The sequence below is a fragment of the Tachypleus tridentatus genome, unplaced genomic scaffold (genome assembly GCF_004210375.1).
Source record: "Tachypleus tridentatus isolate NWPU-2018 unplaced genomic scaffold, ASM421037v1 Hic_cluster_2, whole genome shotgun sequence".
Taxonomy (NCBI): domain Eukaryota; kingdom Metazoa; phylum Arthropoda; class Merostomata; order Xiphosura; family Limulidae; genus Tachypleus; species Tachypleus tridentatus.
Genome location: NW_027467782.1, coordinates 32,581,956 through 32,605,876, shown reverse-complemented (window position 1 = coordinate 32,605,876; position 23,921 = coordinate 32,581,956). Strand labels below are relative to the sequence as shown.

The following is a 23,921-nucleotide window of genomic DNA, read 5'->3' as shown; positions in this document are numbered from 1 at the left end:
AACAACAATACTCAACTGACGACAAGAATATCACTAACTAACAACAATACTCAACTGACGACAAGAATATCACTAACTAACAACAATACTCAACTGACGACAAGAATATCACTAACTAACAACAATACTCAACTGACGACAAGAATATCACTAACTAACAACAATACTCAACTGACGACAAGAATATCACTAACTAACAACAATACTCAACTGACGACAAGAATATCACTAACTAACAACAATACTCAACTGACGACAAGAATATCACTAACAAACAACAATACTCAACTGACGACAAGAATATCACTAACGACAAGAATAACAACAATACTCAACTGACGACAAGAATATCACTAACTAACAACAATACTCAACTGACGACAAGAATATCACTAACAAACAACAATACTCAACTGACGACAAGAATATCACTAACAAAACAACAATACTCAACTGACGACAAGAATATCACTAACAAACAACAATACTCAACTGACGACAAGAATATCACTAACTAACAACAATACTCAACTGACGACAAGAATATCACTAACAAACAACAATACTCAACTGACGACAAGAATATCACTAACTAACAACAATACTCAACTGACGACAAGAATATCACTAACAAACAACAATACTCAACTGACGACAAGAATATCACTAACTAACAACAATACTCAACTGACGACAAGAATATCACTAACAAACAACAATACTCAACTGACGACAAGAATATCACTAACTAACAACAATACTCAACTGACGACAAGAATATCACTAACAAACAACAATACTCAACTGACGACAAGAATATCACTAACAAACAACAATACTCAACTGACGACAAGAATATCACTAACTAACAACAATACTCAACTGACGACAAGAATATCACTAACTAACAACAATACTCAACTGACGACAAGAATATCACTAACAAACAACAATACTCAACTGACGACAAGAATATCACTAACAAACAACAATACTCAACTGACGACAAGAATATCACTAACAAACAACAATACTCAACTGACGACAAGAATATCACTAACTAAAACAACAATACTCAACTGACGACAAGAATATCACTAACTAACAACAATACTCAACTGACGACAAGAATATCACTAACTAACAACAATACTCAACTGACGACAAGAATATCACTAACAAACAACAATACTCAACTGACGACAAGAATATCACTAACTAACAACAATACTCAACTGACGACAAGAATATCACTAACTAACAACAATACTCAACTGACGACAAGAATATCACTAACTAACAACAATACTCAACTGACGACAAGAATATCACTAACTAACAACAATACTCAACTGACGACAAGAATATCACTAACAAACAACAATACTCAACTGACGACAAGAATATCACTAACTAACAACAATACTCAACTGACGACAAGAATATCACTAACAAACAACAATACTCAACTGACGACAAGAATATCACTAACTAACAACAATACTCAACTGACGACAAGAATATCACTAACAAACAACAATACTCAACTGACGACAAGAATATCACTAACAAACAACAATACTCAACTGACGACAAGAATATCACTAACAAACAACAATACTCAACTGACGACAAGAATATCACTAACTAACAACAATACTCAACTGACGACAAGAATATCACTAACAAACAACAATACTCAACTGACGACAAGAATATCACTAACAAACAACAATACTCAACTGACGACAAGAATATCACTAACAAACAACAATACTCAACTGACGACAAGAATATCACTAACTAAACAACAATACTCAACTGACGACAAGAATATCACTAACAAACAACAATACTCAACTGACGACAAGAATATCACTAACTAACAACAATACTCAACTGACGACAAGAATATCACTAACTAACAACAATACTCAACTGACGACAAGAATATCACTAACTAACAACAATACTCAACTGACGACAAGAATATCACTAACAAACAACAATACTCAACTGACGACAAGAATATCACTAACAAACAACAATACTCAACTGACGACAAGAATATCACTAACTGACGACAAGAATATCACTAACAAACAACAATACTCAACTGACGACAAGAATATCACTAACAAACAACAATACTCAACTGACGACAAGAATATCACTAACAAACAACAATACTCAACTGACGACAAGAATATCACTAACTAACAACAATACTCAACTGACGACAAGAATATCACTAACTAACAACAATACTCAACTGACGACAAGAATATCACTAACTAACAACAATACTCAACTGACGACAAGAATATCACTAACTAACAACAATACTCAACTGACGACAAGAATATCACTAACTAACAACAATACTCAACTGACGACAAGAATATCACTAACTAACAACAATACTCAACTGACGACAAGAATATCACTAACTAACAACAATACTCAACTGACGACAAGAATATCACTAACTAACAACAATACTCAACTGACGACAAGAATATCACTAACTAACAACAATACTCAACTGACGACAAGAATATCACTAACTAACAACAATACTCAACTGACGACAAGAATATCACTAACTAACAACAATACTCAACTGACGACAAGAATATCACTAACTAACAACAATACTCAACTGACGACAAGAATATCACTAACTAACAACAATACTCAACTGACGACAAGAATATCACTAACTAACAACAATACTCAACTGACGACAAGAATATCACTAACTAACAACAATACTCAACTGACGACAAGAATATCACTAACTAACAACAATACTCAACTGACGACAAGAATATCACTAACTAACAACAATACTCAACTGACGACAAGAATATCACTAACTAACAACAATACTCAACTGACGACAAGAATATCACTAACTAACAACAATACTCAACTGACGACAAGAATATCACTAACAAACAACAATACTCAACTGACGACAAGAATATCACTAACTAACAACAATACTCAACTGACGACAAGAATATCACTAACAAACAACAATACTCAACTGACGACAAGAATATCACTAACTAACAACAATACTCAACTGACGACAAGAATATCACTAACTAACAACAATACTCAACTGACGACAAGAATATCACTAACTAACAACAATACTCAACTGACGACAAGAATATCACTAACAAACAACAATACTCAACTGACGACAAGAATATCACTAACTAAAACAACAATACTCAACTGACGACAAGAATATCACTAACTAACAACAATACTCAACTGACGACAAGAATATCACTAACTAACAACAATACTCAACTGACGACAAGAATATCACTAACAAACAACAATACTCAACTGACGACAAGAATATCACTAACAAACAACAATACTCAACTGACGACAAGAATATCACTAACTAACAACAATACTCAACTGACGACAAGAATATCACTAACAAACAACAATACTCAACTGACGACAAGAATATCACTAACAAACAACAATACTCAACTGACGACAAGAATATCACTAACAAACAACAATACTCAACTGACGACAAGAATATCACTAACAAACAACAATACTCAACTGACGACAAGAATATCAACAACAAACTCAACTGAACAATACTCAACTGACTGACGACAAGAATATCACTAACTAACAACAATACTCAACTGACGACAAGAATATCACTAACAAACAACAATACTCAACTGACGACAAGAATATCACTAACAAACAACAATACTCAACTGACGACAAGAATATCACTAACAAACAACAATACTCAACTGACGACAAGAATATCACTAACTAACAACAATACTCAACTGACGACAAGAATATCACTAACAAACAACAATACTCAACTGACGACAAGAATATCACTAACAAACAACAATACTCAACTGACGACAAGAATATCACTAACTAACAACAATACTCAACTGACGACAAGAATATCACTAACAAACAACAATACTCAACTGACGACAAGAATATCACTAACAAACAACAATACTCAACTGACGACAAGAATATCACTAACAAACAACAATACTCAACTGACGACAAGAATATCACTAACTAACAACAATACTCAACTGACGACAAGAATATCACTAACAAACAACAATACTCAACTGACGACAAGAATATCACTAACTAACAACAATACTCAACTGACGACAAGAATATCACTAACTAAAACAACAATACTCAACTGACGACAAGAATATCACTAACAAACAACAATACTCAACTGACGACAAGAATATCACTAACAAACAACAATACTCAACTGACGACAAGAATATCACTAACAAAACAACAATACTCAACTGACGACAAGAATATCACTAACAAACAACAATACTCAACTGACGACAAGAATATCACTAACTAACAACAATACTCAACTGACGACAAGAATATCACTAACTAACAACAATACTCAACTGACGACAAGAATATCACTAACTAACAACAATACTCAACTGACGACAAGAATATCACTAACTAACAACAATACTCAACTGACGACAAGAATATCACTAACTAACAACAATACTCAACTGACGACAAGAATATCACTAACTAACAACAATACTCAACTGACGACAAGAATATCACTAACTAACAACAATACTCAACTGACGACAAGAATATCACTAACAAACAACAATACTCAACTGACGACAAGAATATCACTAACTAACAACAATACTCAACTGACGACAAGAATATCACTAACTAACAACAATACTCAACTGACGACAAGAATATCACTAACTAACAACAATACTCAACTGACGACAAGAATATCACTAACAAACAACAATACTCAACTGACGACAAGAATATCACTAACAAACAACAATACTCAACTGACGACAAGAATATCACTAACAAACAACAATACTCAACTGACGACAAGAATATCACTAACTAACAACAATACTCAACTGACGACAAGAATATCACTAACTAACAACAATACTCAACTGACGACAAGAATATCACTAACTAACAACAATACTCAACTGACGACAAGAATATCACTAACAAACAACAATACTCAACTGACGACAAGAATATCACTAACAAACAACAATACTCAACTGACGACAAGAATATCACTAACAAACAACAATACTCAACTGACGACAAGAATATCACTAACAAACAACAATACTCAACTGACGACAAGAATATCACTAACAAACAACAATACTCAACTGACGACAAGAATATCACTAACTAACAACAATACTCAACTGACGACAAGAATATCACTAACTAACAACAATACTCAACTGACGACAAGAATATCACTAACTAACAACAATACTCAACTGACGACAAGAATATCACTAACAAACAACAATACTCAACTGACGACAAGAATATCACTAACAAACAACAATACTCAACTGACGACAAGAATATCACTAACTAACAACAATACTCAACTGACGACAAGAATATCACTAACTAACAACAATACTCAACTGACGACAAGAATATCACTAACTAACAACAATACTCAACTGACGACAAGAATATCACTAACTAACAACAATACTCAACTGACGACAAGAATATCACTAACAAACAACAATACTCAACTGACAACAATACTCAACTGACGACAAGAATATCACTAACTAACAACAATACTCAACTGACAACAAGAATATCAATAATTAACAACGATACTCAACTGACGACAAGAATATCACTAACTAACAACAATACTCAACTGAGGACAAGAATATCACTAACTAACAACAATACTCAACTGACGACAAGAATATCACTAACTAACAACAATACTCAACTGACGACAAAAATATCACTAACTAACAACAATACTCAATTGACAACAAGAATATCACTAACAAACAACAATATTCAATTGAAGAGATGAATATCACTAACGATCAACAATACTCAACTGACAACAAGAATATCAATAGTTAACAACGATACTCAACTGACGACAAGAATATCAATAATTAACAACGATACTCAACTGACGACAAGAATATCACTAACTAACAACAATACTCAAATGACGACAAGAATATCACTAACTAACAACAATACTCAAATGACGACAAGAATATCACTAACAAACAACAATACTCAACTGACGACAAGAATATCACTAACAAACAACAATACTCAACTGACGACAAGAATATCACTAACTAACATCAATACTCAACTGACGACAAGAATATCACTAACTAACAACAATACTCAACTGACGACAAGAATATCACTAACAAACAACAATACTCAACTGACGACAAGAATATCACTAACTAACAACAATACTCAACTGACGACAAGAATATCACTAACTAACAACAATACTCAACTGACGACAAGAATATCACTAACTAACAACAATACTCAACTGACGACAAGAATATCACTAACTAACAACAATACTCAACTGACGACAAGAATATCACTAACTAACAACAATACTCAACTGAGAACAAGAATATCACTAACAAACAACAATACTCAACTGACGACAAGAATATCACTAACTAACAACAATACTCAACTGACGACTAGAATATCACTAACTAACAGCAATACTCAACTTACAACAATGTATACAGCAGTATATGGTTTCGTGGTTTTTTTTTTGATTTGTGAGCTGTATTTACTTTAGTTGGTTGATTTTGCTTTCTGTCTAGGTGGGTGCGTATAATGTTTTCTACGGTTTGTGGAGGAAACTTATACTGCTGTATACCATATATTCCTGATATCAGCAAACAAATAACCAACATTTGGCAAAAATTAGTAACAAAATATGACATTCCAATTAATACCAAATTTATTCAAAAACCCGGCACAAAAGTGAGGTCTATACTATGTAAAAACTACACTGACAAACACCACACCAACATTATTTATAAAATACAATGTGATAACTGCCACGACTTCTATATTGAGAAACAAGTAGAAAAATGGAAACCAGATTCAAAGAACATAAAAGTCACCTTCACACGTTTTCGAACACTGCAAGTCAATCAAACACAACATAACCATAGAAAACACTCAAATACTAAATAAAGAAACAAACATAAACAAACGCAAAATTAAAGAAGCCTTACTTATACAACAACTTAAGCCCAAAATAAACCAATATAAAGGAACGCCTTTATACCTATATTAATAAAATAAAATAAATAAAATTATATATTCAAACATCTAATACCGCCCTCTACATTTCGACACACAGTTACACAACCCCTTTCAAACATGTGGTCAGCTTCCGGTCAGTTACCTCTTTCTTTGTGAACCTGACGATGACCGAAGAAGGTCGAAACGTTGTTCGCTCTTCTATGTAAAAGTGTTTTCTCAGCCCAAACGAGCCGTTTTTGCATATAAATTTCTCAACAAGTGGGTTTCTCGTCATCACTAATCGGAAACTTGATTTTATTTGAAGTGTGCTATTTCCCCGAAAAGAAACCGAAGGTAACCTAGAGGACTCTTGTATTTTAACTACTCGCACCCCGGTACAGTGGACTTGTCCGGCAGGTAATCATCAGACACTAAAATGACGTCACATAAGAGAAGCTTTCACGTTGCAATTTGTACTGTCGTGACGTCATTAAAATGTACGAGAAGTACTATACACTCTCTACACTTCAACCCAGAGTGACATATGAATTTCAAAACCCTTAATTTGTAACCCTTAATTTGGGTTACATTTACTTATGAAGAACACTTTCGGGGACCTAACAGAAGTAATTCTAGTAATTTTTAATATAATTTTAATTACGGAAAGCAAAATATTCTTCTTTTAAGGTCTTCATAGTCCTTTGGATCCTTATCACCATCTTCTGCTTAAATTAGATTTTTCATAAAAACATAGACTGAAATGTAGCAGTTAATTAACACATCACGGAATATCCCCGAGAGGTTTCATAAAAAACCCGCTTTTAGAAAAGATAAGTTTATTATAAAGTTTTGTCATTTCCTAGTAAAGTCGTCGGAAAAAATTCACTGTCTTGAGACATTTGCAATAATTTAATAAATCTTATATGAAACAAATTAACTTGTCTATGTGTTCTTAATAATGTGTACAGTAAGATATGCGACACTACACTATTAACGGTCTTGAGAAATAACTACACTTCATTTTGAAAATAATTGTATTTTAAATTATAATTACTTTTACCATCAGAAACATAAGACGGATGAGAAGTAAGAAACAGTAAACTAATCAATAATGAAGTGAGTATATCCAATATTTTAACCTTTATTACAGACAAAACATGTACTTTGATAAACTGTACAGATGTTAGTATTTGTTAGTGAAAGGATAAAAGTGCATTCGAGTCCTTGTCAGTGAGATGACAGAGACAAAATTCGAATGTGCACTACAGCAAGAAGAGATACAATTATAGAAACTTATACTTTGGTGATTAAAATTATAAAAATAAAGAGTACAGGTCAATTAAAGTTAGTAAAGATAAAACTGATTTAAATTTAATTAGAGGATATGTAAGAGAAAACTTAATCACACTTTTAAAGAAAATGAAAGAAAACCCTGTAAAACGCTGAAAACACAAAGGAACGTGAAAGTTTCACGATATTTTTAAAGTAGTTATTCGTTTTTCAATAGAAAAGGTCCGGCATGGCCAGGTGGGTTAAGGCGTTCGACTCGTAATCTAAGGTTCGAATTCCGGCCACACCAAACATGCTCAACCTGTCAGCCGTGGGAGCATTATAATGTGATGGTCAATCTCACTATTCGTTGGTAAAAGAGTAACCCAAAAGTTGGCGGTGAGCGGTGATGACTAGCTGACTTCCTTCTAGTCTTACACTGCTAAATTAGGGACGTTTAGCGCAGATAGCAATCGAGTAGTTTGAGCGAAATTAAAAAACAACTTGAATAGAAAACAAAGTGCATTACAAAACCCAAGCTACTGTTTTCTTCCAAAAATTTCTAGGTGTCTGACAGATCGTATCTGTTTTAAAAAGATGTATAAATACTTTATCTGTGATATAAAGTTTACTACAAATATATACATGAGTCGAGCATACAAATCTGAACACCTCAGGAAATAGTAATATTATTTGAGATACCCACAGGTCTTACATCTCTTGCTACACATAGCTTTGTAGGATATAAGCTCTTTCGAAATTACTAAAGGTAAATCCATAAGATGCCAATGGATATCTGTCCAGTTCAGCTGTGTGAATGTGTTATATTGCAAACAGACACTATCAATGTGAACTCTTTGACAAAATTGTCCATTTTATTAGTCCATTACTCTGTATTTTACCTCCCAGGTGACTTAGGTTACCGTGGTTATAACGAGGCAGGAAAACAGTTTTTTCTATAAAGATGGATACAACTTTTTTTAGTGTGGAAGATCTAAAATATTTGTTGCTTACAGGTGTTTTTAAACTCGTAAATGTTGTTAATTTTAGAAGTCACACAAAGATCTAGAGGTGGAGTTAAAAGAATTGACAAGAAAAAAGTCGGTTCTACTGTAGAAGAACAGGATCTGGAACCTTTACCAACTGTATAATCTTAACGTTGTATTTACTCAAAAAGTTGACGAATGAATTTTCTCATTAATATTAGTTTTAAGTAAACTTTTAGCTTAATTATTTTTATTTACGTAAAATAAGATATTTGAACATTTTTTCTTGGAATGGCTATAATGATTCTCTATAAGTGTGTTTACTAAACGTTTATTTCTAAACATTTATTCAAACGAATCTTTACTTCTAGAGCCTGAAACTCACACCAAAAACACCTTAATTAGTCTAATGGTGGTTGTAATGTTGGTTCTGCTAAATAAATATAATTATAGAGCAACAAGCGTGTGAACAATGAAATATAATAAGGGTGACTTATTTTACATAAAATATTTTCGTTGCACTAACACAAGGATAAAATAAGAAAATTGATATTCTGATCAAAGTAGAAGAATGAGTACCTTTATGTGACTACAAAACTGATATAACTCTTGGGGAATTAAAGAAACTGTTTTATCTTCTCCCTTCACATTCAGCGATCATTGTGATTATGTGTATTTTTATAGGAATTAGAGAACATTGTATAATGAAATATTATGCTATAATTATATGTGTAGCAAAAACAACAACTATTTAATGATTTATGATTTTAGTATAAAATATTTTCTCACATTATTTTAAAATTTAATCGGATATATAACTTCTCATCCCCCTACTTTACAAGTCCCTGTCAAGCTACTGTTTGTTAACGTAATGAATAACACGTAACGTTGAAATATAAATCTACATGATATAGGGGTTAGGGGAAGCTGGATTTACCAAATATTCACAAACAATTAAACAGTAACAAGTAAATCTTAAAAAAAGTAAGCTAATAAAAATATATCACATTTTCTTGGACGATTTTGTGAGACCACACGACAGTGAGATTTGTAATTATTTATTTTTAAATCTTTTTTTCATTGAAACTCTACCATATGTTTCCAACAAAAGAAAACAATATCACCTTGACCTCTTCAGAACTCCTGCTGTGAATGCCGGTAATATTGGTTGTACGATATCAGAATTCATCAGGTCGTAATGGAAATACATTCGATAAAATAATATGGAAGCAGTAAAAAACATTTGTGACAAGATAAACGTTCTTAGTGTTGCGTAATGACACACCAATACAATAGATTCCATCTCACCAGCATGAAACATTATTTACTATCATAGATAATAGCCTGTATAGTGTCACTATCTGACACAACTTGTGTCATATTTACTCCCTTGTCTTTGTAAAACTTAAATAATATCAAACAGCTAACTTATTTCTCATAATATGTCTATAGTGGATTAGAAGTAGAACATTTCTCACATTTTTATTTGATTGTTTGTTTTTTTTTGCTTTGATGCAAGTGGAAATGTGAACATTCAATATGATTTTTGTCAACATGTTTGTAAACGTATCGTGGGTTCTTGGATAGTTTCCCTTCATCTTCTCTCTTCATTTCACTGAATTTACACTCTCAAGCTATTTCACGGGTTGCACCCTTTATATCCGGTACTGTCCGTGATGTAGTTTGTACAGTATTCAAGCTGAGAGGTGACTTAGAGTGTTGTATGAGTTACCATGACTTCCTTATTTGTTCGAGTTTTCATTCTTCTTCGTGTCTTAACTATCCTTGCAAAACGTCCCGACTGGTACGGCGGACTAACTGCTTGAAACCGGATTTTGATATCCGAGGTGTGCGGAGCACAGATAGCCCATTGTGTAGCTTTGTGCTTAATTCCAATTAATCATTCAATCAATCAGTATTTGCAAAATTTATCCTAAGTCTGCTGTATATTAACGATCCTTAAACTTTAACCTGCAGAGCATAAATTTCCTTTATATACTCTTCAAAAAAAGAAACGCAAAAGGGATATTTTGTTATTTTAAATAGAAATATATGTAATAACGTTACAAGCTCAAAGTATGTGATGTTACACGTGTTAAGGCACTGATCGTCAGACCAAAGTGACAATAAAAGTTGTGCACTTTGAAAACGGAGGAAAACATCGGATTTTTCGCCAAAACGGATGCGTGACCAATAAATTTGTTGCATGTTCTGCAAGTGCAACATGTGCAAAATCCCTATAAAAGTGACGGGTTCTCGGTTTCCATAGCTCAGTGTTAAGCCACCGACACGCAATACAGCTTCGCCATGACTGACTGAAGCACAACGCAACAACGCCATTGATCGCTTGGAAGCAGGCGAATCTCGATCAGATGTTGCCAGAGCTGTGAATGTCCACCAAAGCACCATCACAAGGCTATGGAATTGTCACCAACAACATGGATTAACTCGTGACCGTCCACGATCTGGCAGACCTCGTGTGACCACGCCCGCACAAGATCGCTACATTCGGTTACGTCACCTTCGGGATAGGACCACCACTGCGACGTCTACTGCCTCAAGAGACCTTTTGCACATTCGAGGGAATCTTACGGCTCAACGATACGTCGACGAGATTCTAAGACCCCATGTGCAACCCATCATGGTGAACTTCAATGACGTTTTTCAACATGACAACGCCCGTCCTCACACATCCCGACTCACCACTGTCTTCTTGAGACACCACAACATCAACGTTCTTTCCTGGCTCTCCAGATCACCACATTTAAGCCCCATCGAACATCTTTGGGACGAGTTCGACCGACGTCTGCGACGGAGACAACCTCAATCGCAGACTCTACCTCAGCTTGCAGCAGCTTTGCAGGCTGAGTGGACAGCCATTCCACAGGATGTGATTCGTCATATCAACGCTTCCATGGGCAGGAGATGCCAAGTAGTTATTGATGCTTACGGGAGGCATACTCGTTATTGACGTTGAGTGACGTTAAACTTCAACCAATGAGCGTGGACTTCGCCTTTGCAGACTTTGGATGTTCAGCAGTGAATGTGCAGTTTCACACATGTCAAACAGAACTACCTGAAATAAACTTGTTAACAATTTGTCTCATATTTTGCCTTTTGCGTTTCTTTTTTTGAAGAGTATATTAAGTAAAGTATCTGAAACCAAGTGATTCATCAACAGTCACCTAGAAATATCTGTTTCAATGAAATCCAAACCTCATCAGTAAATTGTGACTATTTAAAAAGATAAAAGAAAACAAGAGTTGTGGGATTTTATGAATGGTGTTTTTGATCATACCACTATATTTTATTGAAATTTCTAGAATATTTAAAATTGGTGCCATTCACGTATTGTTGAGAATTATTCATCCAAACAAGCTGTTTAAAATGATAAAAACTTGAAACCTAATTTACCACTTGTCATTGAGTTACACTGATTACAAAGAATTCCACTTGCCATTTTCAAAGTTGTATGTTTAATTACATTTTTCTTTAAATTCTTTTTACTTTTGTGTAATTTAAACTTGTCTAGGTTTTAAAATGGATCCATGCTATTAAATGAGTAATGGTTACATGAAGCTACAAGCCATGTCCTTAAACAATCTTAGTATTTTCGAAAACAGAGAGCCTGGCATGGCCAAGCGCGTAAGGCGTGCGACTCAAAATCCGAGGGTCGCGGGTTCGCGCCCGCGTCGCGCTAAACATGCTCGCCCTTTCAGCTGTGGGGGCGTTATAATGTTACGGTCAATCCCACTATTCGTTGGTAAAAGAGTATCCCAAGAGTTGGCGGTGGGTGGTGATGACTAGCTGCCTTCCCTCTAGTCTTACACTGCTAAATTAACGACGGCTAGCACAGATAGCCCTCGAATAGCGTTGTGCGAAATTCCAAAAACAAACAATCAAAAACAGAGTTTAAAAATTTCTGAGAAATATTTTCTCTATTGTGACTCAGGAAACATTTAAAAGTAAAGATATCGAAACTTCTAGAAGCGGGGTGAATGATTCTCATGTTGTCAATTTGTACCCACTTCTTCTGGTTTTTGATTAGGATTCTTCTTCTGTTTGTTTCTACTGTCCTGTCACGGGTGTTGATACATAATTGACGTAAGAAACGTCTTTCATAGCTGTGTTGAATTTCGTTTACTATTTGTTTAATGGCTTTAGTGAATTCATTATAACTGTTTTTGCATTTCTGATTTCTTCCTAGTTAACTTGTAAAACTTCGTACTTCAAAGTATTAATAGAGATTGTTTGGAGCATGGCCAGGTGGTTAAGGCACTCAACTCGCAATCTGAGGGTCGAGGATTCGAATCCCCTTCACACCAAATATGGTCGCCCTTTCAGCTGTGGGGCGTTAAAATGTGACGGTCAATCCCACTATTCGTTGGTAAAAGAGTATCCCAAGAGTTGGCGGTGGGTGGTGATGACTAGCTGCCTTCCCTCTAGTCTTACACTGCTAAATTAACGACGGCTAGCACAGATAGCCCTCGAATAGCTTTGTGCGAAATTCCAAAACAAACGATCAAAACAGAGTTTAAAATTTCTGAGAAATATTTTCTCTATTGTGACTCAGGAAACTTTTAAAAGTAAAGATATCGAAACTTCTAGAAGCGGGGTGAATGATTCTCATGTTGTCAATTTGTACCCACTTCTTCTGGTTTTTGATTAGGATTCTTCTTCTGTTTGTTTCTACTGTCCTGTCACGGGTGTTGATACATAATTGACGTAAGAAACGTCTTTCATAGCTGTGTTGAATTTCGTTTACTATTTGTTTAATGGCTTTAGTGAATTCATTATAACTGTTTTTGCATTTCTGATTTCTTCCTAGTTAACTTGTAAAACTTCGTACTTCAAAGTATTAATAGAGATTGTTTGGAGCATGGCCAGGTGGTTAAGGCACTCAACTCGCAATCTGAGGGTCGAGGATTCGAATCCCCTTCACACCAAATATGGTCGCCCTTTCAGCTGTGGGGGCGTTATAATGTGACGGTCAACTTAACTATTCGTTGGTAAAAGAGTAGCGCAAGAGTTAATGGGAATGAGTAGTCTTACCCAGATAAATAATAGAAACAACAAAAGTTTGGTCTTGGTGTCCGCTGATGCTTTCGTGCATTTGGAAGTTGGATATGCGAGGTATTAATTCATATAGAAAACATTTTCAAGTCTGGTATAAAGTAATGTATTATAATTATGATTGAGCGTGAAATGTTACTGTTAGATTTACACCGAGTCTATTTTTTGTTTTAATCATGTAAGATGGAGGATTTTATTAGTACTTATTTGAATGAGGCCCGTTTCAGAGTAATGGAAGATAATTAATATAAGCAGCATATAAAAAATGGCTATTCCTCTTTTGTTTGGAGACAATGTTGAAGTTAGGACACTATTATCGTTTAGTAATGTTTCACTAAACTTTTATTTTGGTAACTTGTTTTTATTACAGCAGGTTAAATCTTTTTTATTTATATTAATGTCAGGTTATCATTTGGATTTAACTTTGTGTAAAAGTGATGATAAAGAGCAACTTCAATTCTAGTTAATTTTTAAGGTTTTCTATTTAATTTCTTTCGTTTTGGAAGATGTTTTTAATGGAGGGATACACCCACCTGATAAGAGCTTTTATCTCGCTCTTACAAGTTTCATACAAACTGTTAAAATAGTTATCTTTGGTTTGCGTTTTTAAAATACCAATACATATTTTTTTGCAATATGCTCCACTTTACATTGATCTTTCCCACATAAAGTGAGTAACACAGTACAGTAGTTGGCTAGGACGATATGAACCTATTGGATCACTTCACCGACATTCAATAAATCAATCTTCAATCTCAGTTATTAAGTTATATGATGTATTGACGGTACTTGTGAAAATATCTGAATTTCAACTGTAAATATAAAGTACCAGATGTACTTCATTCTATTACTGTGCTCTAAAGCTGACGAGTTAGATGGTCGTGTAATTATTAAAAAACACCTACTCTTGTCATATTGTGAATATTAATGAAAAATTCAAAATGAGAAATATATTTTTGGTTTGCAGTTTTAATAATTTCGTATTAGAGGATTTGTAAAGGAAAAATCATGAATTTGTTTACAATGTATAATTACAAATATATGCTGCAGATTATGTACTTAACATTTTTTGTACGCATAAGTGTACGTCATAACATGTGATATATTTTAACACCATTAAAAACAACGTAAAATCAAGAATAATTGGCCTTAAAATTATTATGTGAAAGAAACAAGCTATTTTTATTGTTAGACTAAACAAGATAGGATAAAGAGTCATAAGATGAGAGTAAACAGATTATGTGAGGAAAGTGGAAAATTATTATAAAATTACTTAAGTAAATCTGTAAGAAGCTGAAAAGAATTGAGAAGATTATCAGAACTATTACAGACAAAACACAGTTAACAAAAAGAAACCTGAGAAATATTCAGAAACAAGGACAGGCTTAAGAAGAACATGTCGATACGTGAGGAAACAGGAATCTGAGACAAGTAGCAGGGAAAGAGTAAGGGTAATCTGTATAAATAAACAAAACTGAAAATTCAGGTTAGGCCGAGAACCAATTTTTCAAAGTAATTTTATTTAAAAACTGAGAAATTCCCTCACGCTACACTTTTATAAAGTCAAATATTACACTTTAAAAAATACACAATCTGTTCTACCAATATCAGCATGAATTTTAAAAACCATTTAATCCGTAATAAGTGAGACATCTTTAAGGTGTCCCCATTCTAAACACTATTCACATGAAATATGTACATACACAACAAAATCAAAACCAAGGTTCCTTGTTTCTCATATTAACTTCACGTTTTCAAGTGCCACACTCAAGGCTTACAAAAAACTTCTGGAGACTTTAGGTGGAGAAGAATCAAAAGAGTTGAACTGTCTTCTCCCTTATCTGTCTTTTGTTTTCTCATAGTTTGGTTCAACAAAGGGAATATCACTGACATCAAGAGGATTTTGAAAGGTTTTGTTGCTAATCACAACAGAAGGTGTGCTAATTGCCCTCTTCGAAAAGTAGAAATGACACTTTTCTTTGGAGTATGATGATTTGGAGTTTGAGAGTGTTCTTCAATTCTGCTCCTTTTCCTTACTTCACACTAATGCACACTAATTTCTTGTAGTTTTGTTTTAGCTGCCTCAACATCCATTCTGTCGAACAAATCAACTGAAAAACTAGCCAGCTTTACTCTGTTTAGTGCATTTTCTTGTCTACCACATAGAATCGTTTTCATCACATGTGTTTCTTGAACATTTTGCTCTTAATAACTGTCTTTGGGAAGAAATTAGCTTTGCTGCTTCCACAGTTTACTTTACTGAATTTATTAAGTTACTTTTTGGTGTGTGAATTCTGGAAACAGTGGATGGGGTGGCTAGCTCGGCAGAAGTAATGACTGGCTGAAGTGTGTTACCTTTCTCAGATGCTCTCTTCGAGTTTCTCTGCCTTAAAGCATTTTCAATGTTCTTGTTTTTCCTCCTCTTGCTGTTGTTCAAAGCAACGAAGATCAAATTCAGTCTTGTTGTCAAGTTGTTTGTCTGCTGACATTATTCTTTTACTTTTGGTTTCTTTCTGGTTCATTAACCAGTAATGAAAATATTTCCAAGCTAAAACATCTATAATTAACCTTAGCATGTCGTACCAACCAATGCAGCCATTTCAGCAAATGATCCAGTTGGAAAACATTTCAGTATATCTGTACAAGCTTTGGCTACTTTACATCTGAAGTCTGATTTATCAACAACTTTGGTACACAAGTGTTAGAAAAGAACTCTCACACCCTTCAATGAAGCTTCTTGGTTCTTCTTCATAAGGTAACAAATAAAATTAACAGCGTTATCTTTAACTATTTGCTGGGCTCGAGGGATAGATTGACTTCCCTCAACATCAGGATGTTTGGTAGTCATCATCAATCTGATGATGACTGTCAAAGAACAAACATTTTTCAGTTTCTACTTTTGTCAGTTATGTTAACTGCTGGATAACATGTTCAATGAGATGTATATTAAATTTCGGAGTAAAACCTTCCAATAAGGTAGTAAAATCAGAAAGTGCATTGGATAAGATACTGATTAATTTCTGAACCTCTTCAAGAGACAGGTCAGTTGTCTGCAGAACAACAGGAAAGTTGTTATCTCTAACGTACTGTGACGATCTTCTATCCAAGTCCAAATATGCTGGGATAGGGTTCCAGATTGAATAAATATCATATTACTTATCTCATTTCTGTCAGACTTACTTGGATGGCAAAACAAAAACCTACAGAGATAATAATAGTATAGTTGTTAATGATTTTGCTGTGAGACGTTTTCATACAAATACATCTTTAATAATTGGTTTTTAAACATTTGTATTTGTAGCAACAATGTTAACAATAGATCACTGGTATTTCATACATAGTATTTATTTTCAGGCCATAAGTATAAATACAGTGGTTTTAGATCAGTGTAACAGTTATGTGTTCATGTTTCATTAGATGTAATGTGTGGGTTTTATTTAGGAACTTAATACTGACATATACTTTTAATTTTACTTAATCTATGATAATATTGTCTTTAAGGATAATTTAATTAAATGTTAAGGTTTGTTTTTGTTTGTTTGTTTTGAATTTTGTGCAAAGCTACGCAAGGGTTATCTGCGCTAGCCATAACTAATTTAGCAGTGTAAGACTAGAGGGAAGGCGGCTAGTCATCACCATCCACCGCCAACTCTTGGGCTACTCTTTTTACTAACGAATAGTGGCTCAGCGGTATGCCTGAGGACTTACAACGCTAAAAACCGGATTTCGATACCCGTGGTGGGCAGAGCACAGATCGCCCATTGTGTAGCTTTGTGCTTAATCAAAACAATAACAACAACAAATACATATGTAATACGATTATTAATAAAAATGGTAACAGAGGTCCCAGTTTCAAATCTTCAATAATTAGCGGGTCAACGATGACCGACGGTCATGCATATTTTGTTCTGTAATGCGCTAAACTTTCGTCACCTGCGTAAAACAAACAATCTACTGAGCAAATTCAATGTTTCATAATCTCTCATCTGGGTTATGACCACTCCTCAAACCATCAAGACAATATATATGTATACATGAATCGTTGTAGGATTTAATCATTGTTACAGCGTTCTCTCTACCCAAATAAACTTCATCTAAAATATCTAACTAGCCTTGTTCGCCTATGTAAGTAAAGTTAAACACGAATATGAAATAGCCCGAAAAGTAGTATCCGTACACAGAAACAAAATGCTTGAAAATATAGATCGCGTTAACCAATTAAAATCTCTCTTACATCAAATTATCTTATTCTCGTTAATGATTCGACAGTTACAAATGATAAAACTGATGTTCTGTCCCAGTACTCTTTATCATTTTCTATAAGTAAGGATTTCCCAAACTGACAATTCATAATTCTAACAAATGAATCATAATGGTTATATTGAATGTTGTTCAAAAGTTTTTGGTATAAAAAATAATAACAATACACTGAATCTTTTTCTCGTTTTTGCCACGACATGAAAGGGAGGTTCAAGAATTGATGGTGGGTTTTATTCACTAAATAAAATATGTTTGTGTGTGGGTTTAATCTTAACAAGTGGGTATCTGCGACAGGCCCACAATAGCTATTCTACAAACTTTATTTTTAGCTCAAAATGTAAAACTAATAAAGAGAAATTTAAAACGTTAAGATAAAATCTTTTCAAATGCGATGTAAAACGCTTTATCCGTCTCTGATTTGAAAACCAAGTAATGATTCAAGTAACTTTTACATAGTTTGAAATAAAAGAAAATTCCGATTGGTACAAGATTAAATAGCGTCTAAACTAGCTTTGTCTTGATATCTGTTTTGTTTTTGAATTTCTGGCAAAGTTACTCGAGGGCTATCTGCGCTAGCCGTCCCTAATTTAGCAGTATAAGACAAGAGGGAATGCATCTAGTTATCACCACCCACTGACAACTCTTGGCCTCCTATTTTACTAACAAATAGTGGGATTGACCATCACATTATAATGCCCCACAGCTAAAAGGGCAAGAACGTTTGGTGTGACAGGGATTCGAACCGGCAACCTTCAGATTACGAGTCAAGTTTCTTAACCATCTGGCTATGTCGGGCCACAAATATCTGGTAAGGAACCTGCTAGGTTGAATAAATAATATTAAAATACAATAAGAGTAACTTTTACATAAGGTAAATTTTGACTTTTAATAACTTCATCCTTTCGACCTTTGGTAAGACATAATCATCAGTTAGAAATAGTTGTTATTGTATTTTGAAATTATCTCTTACCTTATTTTCTGAGATATTATACCATGATACTTGCCAGGTTAGTTTTGTTTTCCTTGCAATGAATTAACTACAAAATAATAAGTTGAATATATATTCCTTTTATCTTTCGTTAAATTCTAACCTACGAAATATATTAATAAACTAGATATTTGGTGAAGCGACCTCTGACGTGTTTTCTTTCAACAGCAGATAAAAACAAAATGAAGAGTAAGAAAAATATTTTTTCAAGTTCATAAGTCATGTTGTGTTCTATCGTACAGTTTATAATTCTTTTCGTGATTTATGGCATCTGCACGTTACACTAACGTCACGACAGTACAAATTACAACGTTAAGTACCCCTTACATGGCATCATTTAAGTGTTTACTGACTGAGGGACAGACAGATAACACCCTACAATATAATAGTGCAAATGGTTAAAACAGAAGATCACCAAAGGCTCTCTTACACGGCAATAGTAATAAAAAAGAGCCGCTCTGTATTCGGAGAGTGGTTGAGAATTGATACCATATTATTAGTATCCTCCGGTGTAGAGTGACGTGAGTGGGGTTTGATACGTCACTTGGGGAGAAAACAGTTGTAGTTAAAGTACAGATTGTTGTTTTTCTTTTATATTAACATGGATTAAAAGTTTAAGTATCCAATTTCTGTCATGCCACACGGATGTTGGTATAAAACATAAAAACACCGCATGGTTATAAAAATAGTTGTGTCTCTTAGTGTCTAAAATTTGAGCCAAAATGTAGATAAATCCAGTAAGTAATTTCAACTGAAAATATCAGTATAAATCTATTCAGAGACATTTCAGAAGGGTTAGGAAAATTATGAACTCTCGACCTTTAACATATTTCTGTTCAAATGTATGATAGTCTAAAACACAAACTAAATATCCATTGTAAGTTTGAGTTCATCTCCCTCTACACATACAATCTCATAAGGAGTTTTTTTCTAGATCTCTGGTGCCCCGATAAAGTTCATGATAATAATACCATTTTGTGGATCAGATAATGATTATTGTATAAAGAACACTTTTATGTAATAACTTGACCACTAACCAAATATCGTCATTTCACCAGGTAAAATATATCTAAGTAGTCAGTACGACTTCCAGTATTATCAGAAAAGTACAGAAAACAAACCCAACATTCTCTGTAAAGCCACTTACCCACAAAGTTTAAGTGTTTAATCGTCATCTAAGAAATAATGATTATTCAGTCGTGTGTAGTCAGAAACGTAGGTTTTTGAAAACGATAAGGCCATGGCCTGACCACTTGTTAATAGCTACAATTAATGAATTTAAACTTGCTTCTTGTAATACAATACATCACGTTCTATATACGCAGTATAAAAATTCAGTATCCTACTAAAATCATAAAAACCAGACACTTACAGATCGTCACACATTGGTTACCTCAGTGTCACATGATCGTTTAGATCTTCAAAATGACGAAACATAATATTTCTCCATTTCACGAGAAACAGATGTTCGTAAACGGTGGAGAAACTTCTTCAGAGATTTTATGGATTTTTTGTCACTGAAATAGAAACAATAATTACAAATACTGAATTTGTTTTGGTACATTTACACAAAAGTGAATTTCATCGGAGAAGATCTATAGATCTATATTTATTTATATAAACTGTATTATACTGATAAATCCTGGCATTAGGTTTAGTGGCTAATAACTTTAATAACATTGACAAATGTCATGATTTAAATAAGTTCAAACATAAAAAAAATATTGTTCAATCAATTTGACAGTACGAGTAGTGTCTCAACAACTACTAGATCTACCGTATACCAGCTAAACTGAAGAGTCCTGATATTACATGAAATACTTCGATAACACAGAGTTTAGTAGATGTGATGTACTTTACATCTTGAAGTTCGTCCTGTGAAATTAAACGTGCTAGAATATTTACATGTTGGCATAAATATCGACTAAATATTCAATATGTATTTGAGGGTCACGTAAAATACGTCACAAAATTTGTTTTCCTGATTTTCAAATACAAGAATTAAAGTTTCAGATAAAATTATAATTGAAAATCGACACTTAGAAAGTATTGAAGACAAAGATGATATGAAAGGTTGCGTTTAGCTGTCCCGGCATGACCACGTGGGTAGGAGGGCCCTGGACTCGTAATCTGAGAGTCGCGAGTTCGAATCCCCATCACATCAAACATTCCCGCCCTTTCACGCGTGGGAGAATGTTTAATGGTCAATCCCACTATTCTTTGATTGTTAGCGGCGTGTGGTGATGACAAGCTGCCTTTCCTTTAGTCGTCCGCTGCTATATTAATGACAGTTAGAGCAGATGGCTTTCCTGTAGCTTTACGCGAATTCAAAACAAACAATTATAACACCATGACTACTTGATAGTAGCTAATACACAAAAGAAACAAACAATTACAACACCATGACTGTTTGATAGTAACTAATACAAAAACAAACAAACAACTGGCCCGCCATGGCCAAGCGCGTAAGGCGTGCGACTCGAAATCCGAGGGTCGCGGGTTCGCGCCAGCGTCACGCTAAACATGCTCGCCCTCCCAGCCGTGGGGGCGTATAATGTGACGTTCAATCCCACTATTCGTTGGTAAAAGAGTAGCCCAAAAGTTGGCGGTGGATGGTGATGACTAGCTGCCTTCCCTCTAGTCTTACACTGCTAAATTAGGGACGGCTAGCACAGATAGCCCTCAAGTAGCTTTGTGCGAAATTCCAAAACAAACAAACAACTATAATACCATGACTGTTTGATAGTAACTAATACACAAAACAAACAAACAACTATGACACCATGACTGTTTGATAGTAACTAATACACATCACTGATGTATGTTCTTAAAATCTATCAATATATATGTTCACTATGGTGATTGAAAGACAACTATAAAGAAAAATATATAATATACATTAACTGATACACATATTTTTCAAACCTAACGTGTCCTATTTGATTTAGAAAACATATGGAAACGTCTTTCTACTTTCAAAATGTTTATTCAGTACTTCATCAGTTTTCGTAATTTCATAAATGCTACATTTGGCTAGGTTGTTTTGAATTTTGCACAATGATACATGTGGGTTATCTGCGCTAATTGTCCTTAACTTAGTAGTTATAGACTAGAAAAGAAGACATATAATCAACACCACCCAATGTTAACAACTCGGTTACACTTTTACCAATAAATAGTGAGACTGATCATCATATTATAACAGTCCCCCCCCCCCAGCTAAACTGAAAGTGTGTTTGGTATGACGGGAGTTCAAATCTACGAAATAAAGGTGGGATATTCCAGTGTTTAATCAGATATATTTGTATTATATTTACCTGGAATAAATTTCTTTTCATCAAATAATCGATATTTGTATATAGGAGGATGAACTTTGATGATAAACAAATGTTAGGAATACATTGAACTCATTTTATTTTTAAGTATCACGTATGTAGTTTTTAATATTTTCGCCTACCAATATCTAATGCAAATATTAATCTGTCCTTGATATAAATTTATGATGGTTTGTTATTTTTATAATTTAACGACACTTCGATGAATATAAGTGGTGAACAAATAATATTAATGTTAAATTATTTTCAACTATAATGAGATTTATCAATATAAATATACGTCTAATATACACTGCTGGCCAAAGTCTTAAGGCCAACGAACATAAAGAAAAAATATTCATTTTGCGTTGTTAGACTGAACCACTTATTTGAGTAAAGCTTCGAAAGATGAAAATAAGCAAATGGAAAATAAAAATAAAAAACTTTTTAGCACCTAATATGGAAAATGTGAACGCTATGAAATTAGCTTGAATACTAGCTGGTCAAAAGCTTCAGACCATATTGAAACGAAGCATTAATCGGTAAACACGAAACGAAATTTAGTCATTTATGTTCAAGCAAAAGCGTTGAGAACATTTCCCACTGACATCTCCTATCTCCTGTTTTACATTGGGTAAGAACAAAACAAAGGCTAAAAAGCTGACAGAGTTTGAACGTGGCAGAATTGTCGAGCTGCAAAAGTAAGGTCTCTCTCAGTGTGCCATTGCTAGTGAGATTGGGCGTTGTAAAACTGCTGTTGAAAATTTCTTAAAAGACCCCGAGGGATACGGAACAAGGATTTCATGTGGTCGCCTCAAGAAAATTTCGCCGGCGTTGAGCAGAACGATTCCAATGTGATAACTGCCACCA

At 34.1% G+C, this 23,921-nt stretch overlaps 1 long non-coding RNA gene across 1 annotated transcript; it reads right to left on the bottom strand.

Annotated features, from left to right (window-relative positions):
* Window positions 1-15,988: 15,988 nt before the first annotated feature.
* On the bottom strand, window positions 15,989-21,248 carry LOC143242851 (uncharacterized). The gene is made up of 2 exons (XR_013023335.1): window positions 21,110-21,248; window positions 15,989-17,689 (listed from the first exon to the last, which is right to left on the bottom strand). It is a non-coding gene; the product is annotated as an uncharacterized LOC143242851 (long non-coding RNA).
* Between the last annotated feature and the right edge of the window lie 2,673 nt (window positions 21,249-23,921).